At 49.5% G+C, this 13,647-nt stretch overlaps 1 protein-coding gene across 4 annotated transcripts in view; it reads right to left on the bottom strand.

Annotated features, from left to right (window-relative positions):
• Positions 1–3,413: 3,413 nt before the first annotated feature.
• Positions 3,414–13,647, bottom strand: part of STK11 (serine/threonine kinase 11) — a 101,586-nt gene continuing 91,352 nt past the window's right edge. For 2 of the 4 annotated variants that reach the window (XM_061562066.1, XM_061562087.1), the window contains one exon: positions 3,414–12,131. The gene's annotated coding sequence lies outside the window, so the exon portion shown is untranslated. The remainder of the gene's footprint in view (positions 12,132–13,647) is intronic. The other 2 variants (XR_009755856.1, XM_061562078.1) reach the window with 2 other exon arrangements.

Here is a 13,647-nt window from a genome sequence, read left to right as displayed (position 1 = left end):
ACTCTCAGGGCTATATTGTGACTATACACGTACACGGCCCTCTTGTCAATCCACTCCTGGATGAAGGCCTCCCTATACTAATGCATTAGCCGTGGGGTGGGGGTAGGTTAAGTGACTGCACTTCGCCGTGCTGGTCAGTGCGGATTTGGTGCAGCCAGGGAGCAAATATGCCCGAGCATAGGCATCAAAGTACAGCACAACAGCGGATTTCTACTACTGCACTGCCCGATGCTGCCCACCGCGTCATGCAGCATGAGCAGCAGCCTCTGTGCTGCGTAGCAACGTTTATTGTGCATACTTGGGGAGAATGAGTCACCGCTATTTATCCAGACGAAGAAAATGCTTCTGTATTGAATGGACCAGGAAGGGGATAATGTACGAGTTATTTCAGATGACAAATCTCTTGGCAGGCGTTAATATATTCACATTCACTGTCAAACGCCTTTCCGAGCACAGAAACATCAGCTCGCCGTTTAATCATCAATTTCAACCAACTGACAGAGATCGTTACAGCTGTAATATATACTGCATTGTGCATGTAATTTGGCAAACAAGTCTGAATACGGGAAATAAAACACAAGTATAAATCGTGTTTTGAATGCCATTATATCAAATGTCCGCACACGAGAGACACATTTGGGCGAGCGCCTTTAAACCTCTTCCCCCATCCCCTTGTCAAGGTAGCACAAAATGCATGGGTCAGCAAAATCCATGAAATTTGCATCCCATCCTCGATGGCCCGGAATTATATAGCCCATGCTCAATGCACGCCCAGACAATATTGTCAACAACAAAAAAACAACTGAAACATCACCAACAATTTAAACAAACGTTAGTCCCAATATCCAACGTCCGAATGCCGATGCACAGATTTGTCGACAGTCGCCAACAAATGCATGATTAGTCCTGTGCGCAGTTACCGGCGCGTGGGCAGCACGCAAGCACGCGCAGGTTCCTGTTTGATGACATTTGCGCGCGCGAGCGAATACATATTCCCGCGTCTTCGAGGGCACCCACGCGTTGACGTGCTCTGTAGGCATCACCCACGCGTTGACGTGCTCTGTAGGCATCACCCACGCGTTGACGTGCTCTGTAGGCATCACCCACGCTTCGGCGTGCTCTGTAGGCATCACCCACGCGTCGGCGTGCTCTGTAGGCATCACCCACGCGTCGGCGTGCTCTGTAGGCATCACCCACGCGTCGGCGTGCTCTGTAGGCATCACCCACGCTTCGGCGTGCTCTGTAGGCATCACCCACGCTTCGGCGTGCTCTGTAGGCATCACCCACGCTTCGGCGTGCTCTGTAGGCATCACCCACGCTTCGGCGTGCTCTGTAGGCATCACCCACGCTTTGGCGTGCTCTGTAGGCATCACCCACGCTTTGGCGTGCTCTGTAGGCATCACCCACGCTTCGGCGTGCTCTGTAGGCATCACCCACGCGTCGGCGTGCTCTGTTAGCATCACCCACGCTTCGGCGTGCTCTGTAGGCATCACCCACGCGTTGGCGTGCTCTGTAGGCATCACCCACGCTTTGGCGTGCTCTGTAGGCATCACCCACGCGTTGGCGTGCTCTGTAGGCATCACCCACGCGTTGGCGTGCTCTGTAGGCATCACCCACGCGTTGGCGTGCTCTGTAGGCAGCAATCCGTATCGCTGGTGCCCTCAGCGACGAGACACGGCTCTTAGGGTATCCTGGTCTGAGCCGTACGTCGTTCGTCTCAGTTCGTACGTTCACTGAACCCCCTGCCCCCGTTTTCCATTCACGAGTGGCAAAGGTGATTTTGCCAAGCCACTGCGTCACGCACAGCTCAAATCTAGCGCGGAGCCTCAGAAGCATTACAATTAGGCCGTGCTGCCAGTGACTTAAGAACACCCCCACTGGCTCAACTTCCATTCGGCGTTGTGTTGATCGCAATCCTACACCAGGGCGCTCAACTACAAACTTTCCAGGTTGTTTCTCACAATGGAACGCAGGCCTCGATTTAAAAAAAACAACCCATCGGGCCCCGGTGGCGACGACACCGAAGCACGACGAACGTTTTGCTGCCAAAACCGACAGGGCCGGCGTCTCTCGCGCGTCCAGCGCAGCGGGTGGGGGGGGGGCAGCTCGTGGAGTAAAACCGAGTTCGAGTCCAGGCCGCGGACAACAACCAGCGGATTGGTGACATCACTGAACAGACCCGGAGGTGTCTCCCTTCACAACCCGCACCCATCAACGCCGGTGAAGTATGGCCAAACAACCCCCCATGACAAATGCAGCCTTCACCCAGCAATGAAATGGCAAAGGGGTTGTATAAACTAAGACACTAAACTATAGCTCGGCTCTAGAATGAAGAGATTTGATCCGATGGTCTATCGGGGTACACAAAGCACGTCTTTCCAACAGCTTCATTTGAAAACATCTGCTTGCTTTGGCTCATTGTGGCCTTCAGTGCAATGTCTCCTTCAACCCATTAGTGTTCTGAACACCGAAGCCCGTCCCGCATGAATGAAATCCACGTCAGATTTTGGCAGTGGACAATTGCTGGCTTGAATGCCATTCTGCACATACAAAATAAAAGATTGCTTTGGTAAATCTGCTTTAAAAAGCCAATCGATTCAATCAGGAGTTCTTATTGTAGACTAAAAGGTTTATTTCCCCCATCAGGATATTCGAAGAGAAAACAACCCAGAAGGGATCTACAGGCGGATACTAAAACCAATGACGTTATAAAGGTTGAAATGAAAGTGCGAGGAGCGTGCTTCTGCGCGAGTTACGTAACAGCTGGGCTGGGCCGGGCCGGGCTGGGCCCGCACTCGAGGCGATGGCAGCACACGGAGCGCCACGCGCCGTTTGTGAAGCCGCCGCCGCACGGCGCAGACCCCCCTCCATTCCCTGCTCCCCCTTCTCCGCTCCCCCTTCCCTGCCCCCCGAGCGCCACAACCCGACGCGCCACGCGCCGCACTTGCCATCCGCGCGGTTGGCGACGAGTCGCGCGCACGCGTGCCGGCCCAACGCGTCCGCCTGTTAATTCGCCTTCGACAACTTTCATCGTGCTGTTTGTGGCTGGCCACTTGGAGTCTTGAGCCCTTCGACGATTCGGCTCGGCAACGGTGGGGGAAAGGAAATTTAAAAAACGACGTCAAGTGTGTGACCTACACGATGGACTGATTCGTGAGGAAGACAGAATGGATTTCTATGCAATGCGACTTTCTGGTCGGCATCGACTTGTTGTTTGATGTTGGACTGCGTAGGGTTTTGCGCTCGTGCTGTACAGATCTCCGACGTGCTTTTCAGGTCGTGCCGTGTGTCGTTTCGCACCAAGCCCGACGTTTCGCTCCGTGTGCCGAGCTTCAATCCACACGGAGCGAAACGTCGGACATTGATGCCGAACCCAATCCAGCTCAATGTGAAAAAGCAACGTGGACATCGTCTTAAGTTTTTCAAAAAAGTCAACGCGTGAACGATTCTGCCCTTGCGTGTGAACATTTTAATTACAGACTAGACACAGAATGCATACGAGCCGCACTGGCCACGCCACGCGTATGCAAATCGAACCGGTAGAGACCCCATCAGCAATTGTTTGAAATGTAGTTTTATATGCATGTGCACAAACCTGCGTATATTGTCCCATTGAAAGAACCAAAGTGTACATGTTTATGGGAGATGCGCTGTTAACGTGTCAGGCCTGTGCTTTGGAATCAAATTCGACATTTGCGATAAATGCATCACATTCTCCTTAGTGAGAATCTAATATTTAATTCGTACAACTTTCATGTGATCTAATATTTAATTCGTACACCTTTCACGTGACTCCCGCAGCCACTAGAGGCACGACATTCACAATGAAAAGATTCTGTAATCGAATCGCAAACCCCAATTTGTGACAACTCTTGGATCACAAGCGGAGTGAATGTTTAGACGCCTTGAGGATGGAACTAACGCCACTGCTCACGAGGTGGAGTGGTGGAGGTGGTGACGCGGTCCAGCGGTAACAACATTCCCCGCTTGTTCCAGAGGTTCATGGCTCAAATCCAGCGCCTGCTCTGGTTAATACTGCGGGTCTATTAAACTTTAACCATAACAATAAATGTATTTCTCAATTGAAAGCCTTACCGAATCCCAATACTTCTCCAGATCCTTCAGCACCGTCCTGCTGAGGTTGTTCGGCAAAATGTGATAATTATTTTTCAGTTGAATATCATGGTAAACCCACACAAAGCATTTAAAGCTCCACTACAAAGTTGGCTCAAAAGAAAGCCTTACTTTGCTGACTATTAGCGCGATATTTCTGTTCTAAACGTGGGTGCTTTCCTCAGATAATCTTTGCATGATCTACAAACCCAACCTGCAAGTTGTCCGGTGCCAGGTGCGTACCACTGCAGCCGTGTGTGCACCAGTTGGGAGCCGAACGGCGCTGGGAAGCGTTAGCTGCAGCACTACGGAACGGAGACAAAGTCAGAGGGAAAAACTCGGCACGGCCACCCCACCCCCACGCCCCACCATCTCCTCAATTTAAGATCCCTGCACGGCGCCAATCGTCCACAAGCCACGACAGCTACGAGCTGCGGCACCCCCCGTCACAGTCACCGCTGCCGTCAGTCACGGACGGCGTGGCCAATTAAACATTTCGCCCTCATCTGCCTCTTGAGCTGCGGAACGGCGAGCGCGGTGCCAAGCGCGCCGCGTGCGAGCGACTCACCGACTGCGGCTCCCTTCATCGCAAACCGGACCGACCGACGGTGGGACCTGGCAACAAACAGCGCTCTCCCAATAAAAAAAAAACAACGCAAAACAGTCCTTCTCCCCAGTAACTCTCGCTTCGAGACATCCCAGTGCTGTGACTTTTGACAACTTTCGTGCAACCAACAGGAATAAACAACTTCAGCCCACAGGGTGAAAAAGAAATCTGAGGAAGCGCTCGCATTTTGCTGTGCGTTTGGTGCACTGTTTGGAGCAACCACAATTTATTTAAAAACAACAAAATGACACCGGTCCATAACAACGTATAAGTACAAGCTCATTTTAAATATCTAAAAGCCCATTAAGTTAATTAACGGCTTCCTCGGATTTACTTTTTAGTGTCTGCTATTGGCAACAAATAGCAACCACCGCAACTTCTGCATGACAGCTAGAATTGACTTTTAATTAGGAATCTTTTAATTCTCCTGTTTACGCAATCACTTTTCAGGAAAACCCCATCCAAATAGCACTTGCATACTTAGTTACCCGCGTAATGATTTAATTATGGAATAACTCACCTGTCCGCCACCTTGGTTAAATATTTACGCACACCTGTGCCCTTGTCGAGATCATAAAATTACGAACACCCCAAGTGTAGGAGTGGAGTTAACGTACGGTGTGGACAGGCAACGGGTAGGTCGGTGCGTAATCATGGTAGCAAGAGGCCGCAGCTCAGTACCTCGACACAGCCCTTCAAACCTTCGCCAGGGTCAACGATGTGGAATGGGGGGGGGGGGGCGACAATACTGGACACACCGCCACCACAGCCGGCTACTCATGTTTAGGCCGAGTTGATGTAGGAGATGGTAAGGCCACTGGTGTGACATGCACACACACGCACACCAGCGGGATTACTGCCAAGCACGGGTGTACAAACAGCTCTGTTGCGATCTTCAGATCGTAATTAAATCGCGAGCCCATTACACTCCATCGTCTCCCTCGGATGGGTAAAATTAGTCACCACTCTGTGGGGAGTTAACAGTGGCCCAGTCGATACCAGCTGGTCCACACTGTGGCAAATGCGCAACTTCTACCACTGGCTGACTACGGTTCATTTAGGCATTGCTTGTTTAAAGAAGCCATTTCACCTTATGGCTATTATCTTATTGAATGGCTGTTGGTTTTTGGCGGGTGGCGTGCGTGGCCCCGAGCTGGTTTACACAGCGCGGAGGCTTCAGCTCTCCATGCAGCAGCGCGCAAAGTGCCTGCAGGTAATTGTGGTCATCCAAAACACGCAATCAGCTGTCACGTGGAACTTAACAGGTCCAACCGCAATGCTCGACGCAAGTCGGGCTTGTGTGTTCCAGCGTCACGGCCAAAACTCCCATCCTAAAAGAGTAACCACAACGAAAATAAAAAAAAAACTATCTTCAAATCGTGCACAGCTCTTCCTAAGTACTCATGATAGTCACTTGACTATCATGAGTGACTTGACAAAGAGTGATATCGCTCATCAACGACCCTCCGCAAGGATACATAGACATCATGGATTCATTATTATTAGTCTAATTATAAGTTATTCATTCTCAATTAAAAATCAATTCCTTTTGCAAGCAAATATGGACAAACTCTGGTGTGTGTATGTCAAGGCTACACTGTAAAAAGAACTGCATTAACTCGTGCACAAATAAAAATTGGTATAAGCACACAGAAACATCGCAAATGACGAGAGCTGAGTTCACACTTCACACTTTGCGTGACATTCCCAGCCACACCTGCCACGCTGGAACCCACCAGCAGTAGACCTCAGAACACAAGGAGGAAAACTGGCTGCGTTTGCGTCCAGAAGTGAGTTTCCCCTCAGTGCACGACAGAAAAAGAAAACCAGCACGTGGTGGAGAAATTGGCCAATTTAATCGAGGTGAGGAAGTTTATTATTCAAAATGTATCAACTAAATTAAAGGTAACTTCTTTCAGGAATGTGACAAGTTTCACGTGAGACCACGAGTAACCAATCATTAGGCTGTAGTTACGAGACGCAGCATGACGCCAGGTTTTTTTTGTACGCAAGCGGTCTCGAAATAGCCCCCCGGAAAGTGTGCCGTGGTAGGGAAACGTGCTTCCAGACGCAAAGCGCAGCCGCAATGTTTTCACGACCGCTCGAAGCATTCGCGCGCAAAGCACAGTGCAAAAGGGTAATGCAGCGAAGGCTATCAGCGCTGACCGACAACCAGGTGTGCGTCCAGTGTAGGGGGACCCCGCGACTCCCGTCCCCGCCGTCCAGTGTGGCTCTTGGTGCCTCGTGGTTAGAGCGAGCGAGGGGGGGGGGGCGGAGCATTTTCACGCTTTGAAATTCGTTAGGCTGGGTGGGATGTGAATATGCAAATGCAAGCATGTGGGAGACATTTCCATCGCCGTCCCTCCTGACAGTTACACAGTTCACTTATTTTCCAAGATCTGAAGTTGATTGAGTCTCTCACTTTCGGTCGAGGTGACGTAAGAAATGCCAAGCCTAGGCTCGAAGAGCAAGTGGCACCGGTGTTATGACCAAGACGTGAATGTAGATTGCTAGGCTCACGGCCTTAATAGTTGCTCAATAACAGCACTTGAACGTGAGTGTGCATGTGTACGCCAGTGTACGCTGCGGGGTAGTGGTCAGCGCACTAGATAAGCAACACTGTATGTGTGTCACCAGGAAGAGGCGCTTCGTGGGGAGTGGGGCGCGTGTGCGCGGTGGAGGAGGGCCGGTACCGAGACGGGCATTGGGCGGCAACCCGGAGGTCGGCGACCGAGGGAAGGACCAAACGTTAGGACGGTGGCGGAGAATGTAACACGTTTGTGGTGGTGGCATCGGCAGAATTCGTGGCGGCGGCGCCTCGACATGGCTTTGACTCTTGGCCATACGCAATAGCGGGAACTGTTAACAGAACCGATCTCAGACTAGGTCTACGTCAAATCACCCTCAAACCAGTACCTGGTACCACGTGTGATCATCAATCACTTGGGGAAAATGGGGGGCTCCATGTGTGGTACTGGCCAAATCAACATTCTCTCTTGCCATGCTGGCCTTAGCAGGTATTCACTAACACAGGGCCTAAGAAGCTGACCGGTGGATCTGCGCGCGCGCACGCATGTGTGCGTGGCCATGCGGGTAAGCGAGGGAGTTATTAATGTGTGTGTGTGCACGTGTCGAGAGCGGAGACAGGGCATGGTCTCAATCAAAACCGTGTCGCTTGCATATCAGGTCTTCAAAACCTTTGGGCAACGTTCAGCATCAAGCACAAATAAGAGACCCAACAAATTCAAACATAGGTCATGACTACACAAACAAAGGAAATAACAAAATAATTCTTGAAAACTTTAAAAGAAAAAAACTCGCAAATAAGCGCTCCTTGCAATTCTTGAATTTCCTTCAGGGCATACGTTTGATGTCATTTACAGTGGCAACGGAAAAAGTTGTGTTCATGGTAAAAAAAAATCCTTTTGCTTCAAGTTTCGGGTTGCTACATTTTGTCATTTGGTTCTGCAAATTGCGATGAACCTTCTTTCAAAGCTACCGCGTGTGTACGCTGTATTCAATCACCGACTACGGCGGACAAGCTCTCATTAAACCTGCTCAGGCTTGGTTCTTCCACTCTACCCTCTAACACTCACACTTTTGTGTGTTGCGCTGCAGCACTTTCATATTATGAACGATAATGAAAAAAATAAGATGGGGAAACGCGCATTAACGAGCCAGTGTGGAAACTTTAAAAAAATCATTTTTTTTAACGATCTGAAGAGCCTTCACAACTTTTAATGAGTTCTTAGAATTTAAAAAATAAAAACTCTCCTCATACTCTCGTTGCAGTGAAGCGAAGATATATAACTGTACGCATATTTTACAAAAAAAATACCAACAAGTATCGACATATAATATACTATTTAACATTCAAGTTATGCGCTCGCGGATTTTAAAGCCTAGCAACTAAGCCGCAGTTTGAACATGCTTAACTAACTCAACTAAAAAAAAAGTTCCGTTAGGGACCTTGGAACACCTGGATGAAAATGGTCTGTAAATTGAAGCCAGAAGTGTTGTATAGATGGGGAAAAAAAGAATTTGCAGAACATACAACGGCGTGGTACAAACACATTGCAGAGCAGCCCACAAGAGGAAAGGGCCGGTCTCTGCAAAAAGGTCAAATATTTTGAAAAGCAGTTTTTACCATCTTACGTGACCACAGGCAGCTTAATCTGCAGGCGGCTCCGATTCTACTGCAAATGCATCCTGAATTTAAAAGTAATAAGGTTGGAGAAAATATAGCTTCCGTGCAATGAACAGGAGCTTAAAAACTGAGCGCAGAGGATAAATACGTTTTTTTTACTGTAAATGCAGACCACTTGCCTCCAGGTTTTCTGCAGCCTTAGACTTAAACAGGGGTTCAAGGCACATTTACAAAGCTCAATTAGATGCAATATCTTACAGGAAACATTGCTTTCATCAGAAACAGTAATCAAACTCTGCTATGAAACCCTGTAAAAGTCTGCAACATCTTTAGAAGTAATTTTTTCTAACTTTATATATGTTTTGTAATTTACAACACTTCTAAAACTCCCCCCCCCCCCCAACATCACCCCCCAAGCATTAGACCTCACTGTTAGCCATGTTCCCAGGTTCTGCGAAAACGCAAAACATACACCTGTACATCCAACTTCCGTCTCGCTATTATCATGGAAGCGCACACCGTTTTTGTGGCAAATGAGGGAGAGACGCGCGTACATTTGCAAGAACGAGATGGTGCTGGTCACCCCGAAGCAAACACGTTGCTTAATCCGGAGCCCATTTTTCGTGTTCTATCGCACAAGAGGCTATTTGTTATGAGAGGTGACCGACTGAGACCTTTTCACTGCCTTATTCTCAAAGCCTCATCGCCGTCTCCCGTGTGAAAAAATACTATCGCCAGATTACGAGAGACAACGCATGCACTGCTCGTGAACGTTACCGCCACAAAATGAGCAGTCGCGACACATTGCAGCCTGGCATGTGGATTTCACCTTCAAGTTCGTCACTGAACTGGGTGAGAACTGAGCGAGGCTCGTCCGCCGTCCCTGTTGCATTGAGAGAGACTGCAACACTCGACGTTGCTTTTAAAAAGCGAGTCAAATTGTGGTATTAAGGCTGCGGCACCGGTGCATGGTGACCCCACTCCGGGGAATGACGCCACGAGATCTTTAGTTGCTCGTCCTAAAGAGGGCAGAGGGGTTGGTGGCGAGCTGTGGCAGGCAAATTTAGGAGCAAATTGCCGAGAAGTGCGGCTGCGAGAACTAACGCGCCGGTACCGTGCCGCCTGGCCCAGGGGCTTGCGTGCCGACCGTGCCGCCCGGCGAAGCGAGCCTGGGAGGCTAGGCAGTTCAAGGCTGCGTGCGGTCTCACCGTGTAACCCTCGACACGCTCCTTATACTCCAGCAGAAGCTGGAGATAAGCATGTGTGAAAAAATTAGCTCAGTTCTGATAGATGCAACGCTTACTAACATTACACTGGTAGTGGTGGTGGGAAGAGGGGTCAAATGGGGATTTCTGGCACACTCTACATATAAGCACAGGGATGTGCCTATATGCAGTTCCAACTGCAATGAGGTTCAACGCGACAGCAATCGCTGCCACACGCAGGGCCCCGCGGGTGCAGAACCTTCTAGGAACTGCCCACGGTGCACTGCTATGACATTTGTTCTGATACATTTTGATGCCAGAACAGTGTTACATTTGTTGTTAATTTACCAAGCATCGCAAGTGCTTATTTGTTATGCCCTATTTTGTTAAAAAAGGGCACAAAATATGGTGGAGAAATATCTATGCCGATAAAAAAACAACACTAAGATACCTCCAGATTTTTTTTTTATACAAATAAAAAAACTACCGCCGCCATCTGGCCGGCCACTTTTCCCTTCGCCCGATGACACTGCGGTCAGAGCGGACGCATCACAATGCGGAGGGTTGCGAGTTCAAATCGCGGCTGGGGGTTGCGCCGCAAGACGCGTCTTTCCCATTGGGGTCAACGAGGACCAACCTGTTCAAGGCAACGGTGGCCATCCCACGGACACGACGACGAGCCAGGCAACAGAAATGTCTGCGGTACACCACCGGCCCGGGGGCCCACAAATGGAGATAAAATCTACCCCAATGCTCATTTGTCTCATCGAGACGCACTAATAATTTCTGAATCAGAAGCCGGTCATTAGTCAATTAGGATTAGGCCAGCTTCCACTTCGGCTTCATAGAGGACACGATGCGAAGAATATCTGATGAAGTGATTGCAGCGAGTAAGCCCAGGAGAGGGTCGGACGTGCTGTATTCACGGAGCCGCGTCTGCACGTGCTGCGGACGGAACTCCATCAGATGCAGCATGGCGTGAAAGTTACAAAGGTTATTTTATTGCAGATACTTATGCTAACGTAAAAAAACGGACAGTCTATTTGGCAAGTTGTTTGTTTGTTGAGCCACGTAGAATGTTTTGGATTGTAGTCAATTCTTACATCACAGGGGTGTCAGGAAGAGCACTATGAACACAGCGGTGGACTGTGCTAAAACAGATTTCAGGTGAGGAATAATTTTCAAGACCCAAAAATTTTGTTCACTAACAACCACATCCAACTTGTGTTATCTGTATCCAGGGGGACAGTAAAGCCAATCTAAATAACTTCCACAGACAGCAGCCACGTGCTGTGTTGTGTAATGATCTCATAGTCCGCATAATGGGCCTTCATTCAACATTCTTCAAGGGTCTTACAAGCAACATCTATGATATATGGCAGCTAAGCAATTCCCCTCTCCAAGCTGAGTCGGGCTTCTGAAATCGTGGAGGTGTTTTGTGCCATAAATGTTGACCAGGCAAAGATCAGCAAAACTCACTCAACTTGGAAACCTGATTTCTTAATCACGGGTTGCTTCCCCCAGGTGCGAAAAGCTAGGATCTCAACAGCACTGACTCGGTCCTCTTGACACATGCCCAGCATGCGTCTCTCCAAACCAATCCCCAGCTTTCTCTACCGTTACAGTTGCATTTGGCATAACATGAAAGATGTTTTTGAACGGGCACAAAAAAGAATCGGAAGTGAAAACTCAAGCTCGCTTTACTTTTAAAATGGCGCAAGTGATAGCATATGCGCAAGAAGCCAACTGCAAACAAGACTGCAGCATTACAGGAGGTCGTCACAGTAGATAAGAGAGAGGAAACACTTCTGTTTCAAGTCGGCCGGACCCGTGGGGGATGCTGCTGATTGGTCGAGCGGTGTGGCACGGCACGGCACAGCGGAGAGCGGATCCACAGGCACCCCTTCCGAGCACGGTGGAGATGGGTGGAGCTGGAGGGACACCCGGAGGTCGCGGGGTCGTGGTGGAAAAACTGTGAAGTGTGACGGTAAAACCGTAAAGTCTTAGCGCCTCTCTCCTTTTTGTCCGGGAACGAAATGGCGAAAGGTCCGTAAAAGCGCTGTGGAAGACACAGAGATGCCCCGATCAATTGTGGGCAATGTTAAAATAAATGCCTGCGTATACACATACATCCACTAATTGGCCTTCTGGACTGATGCATCTGTGAAGAATCTCAATTAGGCAAACCCGGGATGGGTTTCAACTTCACCGGGTCACATCAGCAGAGTGTGTTAAAACAATGTTGTAGGTAACCTGATGTTATAGGCAAGAGATGTCAATGGATACATTGACAACATGGTCCAGGGTTTGCCTTGGTTAACAAAATGCTACACAGATACATTAGTTCAGAAGGCCCATCAGGTCAATAAAATATATGTTACTAACTATTCCACTTCCATTATGATTAAAAACAGAGTCAATGCTGTTCTGCAGCATCAATACAGAGCAGGCAAGGAACTGGTAAGAGAATGTGGTAAGCTAGCACACCATGCAAGCGATGCGTGTGCCTCCTTCGTGTTGATACAGATGACCATTCCACTGCAATCTGATGGTCACTTCAAGCCAAGTCAAACAAGAGCAGGCACGGACCAGATTCAGGTGCCAGGCGATGGCAGAGCAGTCCTCAGAACAGTAAATCACCACTGGCCTTAACAAGCACCTAAATGGCAAGAGCTAAATGTATCATGGGTGTTCATTATTCTACCTAGCACAAGCACAATCGATACGAACAATGTCCCCTTATTTAAAATACTGATTGGGGGTTGGCTCAGCCTATCATGCCTTCTGTTATCAATGAAAGGAGTCAACGGTTGCCCCACACGAGCTGGCCCCCACCACAGGCATGCGACATTCAACCAGTGGCTCAGCACCCCTCCCAACGAAGACAGGCGTCAACACATTGCTCGTTCAAGTGGGTTTGGGGGGGGGGGGTTGGAATCAATAACATTTTACTCAAATACTGGCCTCTATGAATAACAGCACGTACCCATCGCAGTGGGCTCTAACTCGGCTCACATCGAGTAGCGAAGTCATTACTTTTGTTTGACAGGGATAGTTTGCATCTGTGCTGAGCCAGGAACGAAGCGGTCGACTCTATTGAGTCGACGCAGCCTGCTGCCGAGGTGCGGCCCATTTTGAGCCGAGTTCGGATGCTCCACAAACCCAAACTGTGGCTATAATTACTGGCGACGTGGGTGCAGAAAGCCTGCCGCAAGGCCGGCTGGCGCAGCGTCCCGTAGCAGCTGGGCAGGCAAGCAACCCCCAGCAACGCCACGAGTCAGCACTTTAGCCCCACGGAACCTTTGCCCTCGACATCACTTATGGGGCAGCTCTTTAAGATGTGCACACACATCACCTCCACTCTTCCGCCCCCCGCCCCCACCGCCACTCCCTCCCCAGTGTATGCGCAACGTTGTGCCGACGGTTATAAAACTGCGGTGAATCGATGGCTTTCATGAATGGCGCATCACATGCGCTTGTAGTGGGGCTACGCGTGCTGGTGGCTCAATCTCTTTGTAGTTGGTGGACGTGGCAATGAGCAGCCCCGGTGCGCAAAGTGAGTATTGCTTCGCAGG

Source organism: Lethenteron reissneri, chromosome 4, assembly GCF_015708825.2.
Source record: "Lethenteron reissneri isolate LAM-NWPU_2019-01 chromosome 4, ASM1570882v1, whole genome shotgun sequence".
NCBI classification, from domain to species: Eukaryota; Metazoa; Chordata; class Hyperoartia; order Petromyzontiformes; family Petromyzontidae; genus Lethenteron; species Lethenteron reissneri.
This window is presented reverse-complemented; position numbering and strand designations above follow the sequence as displayed.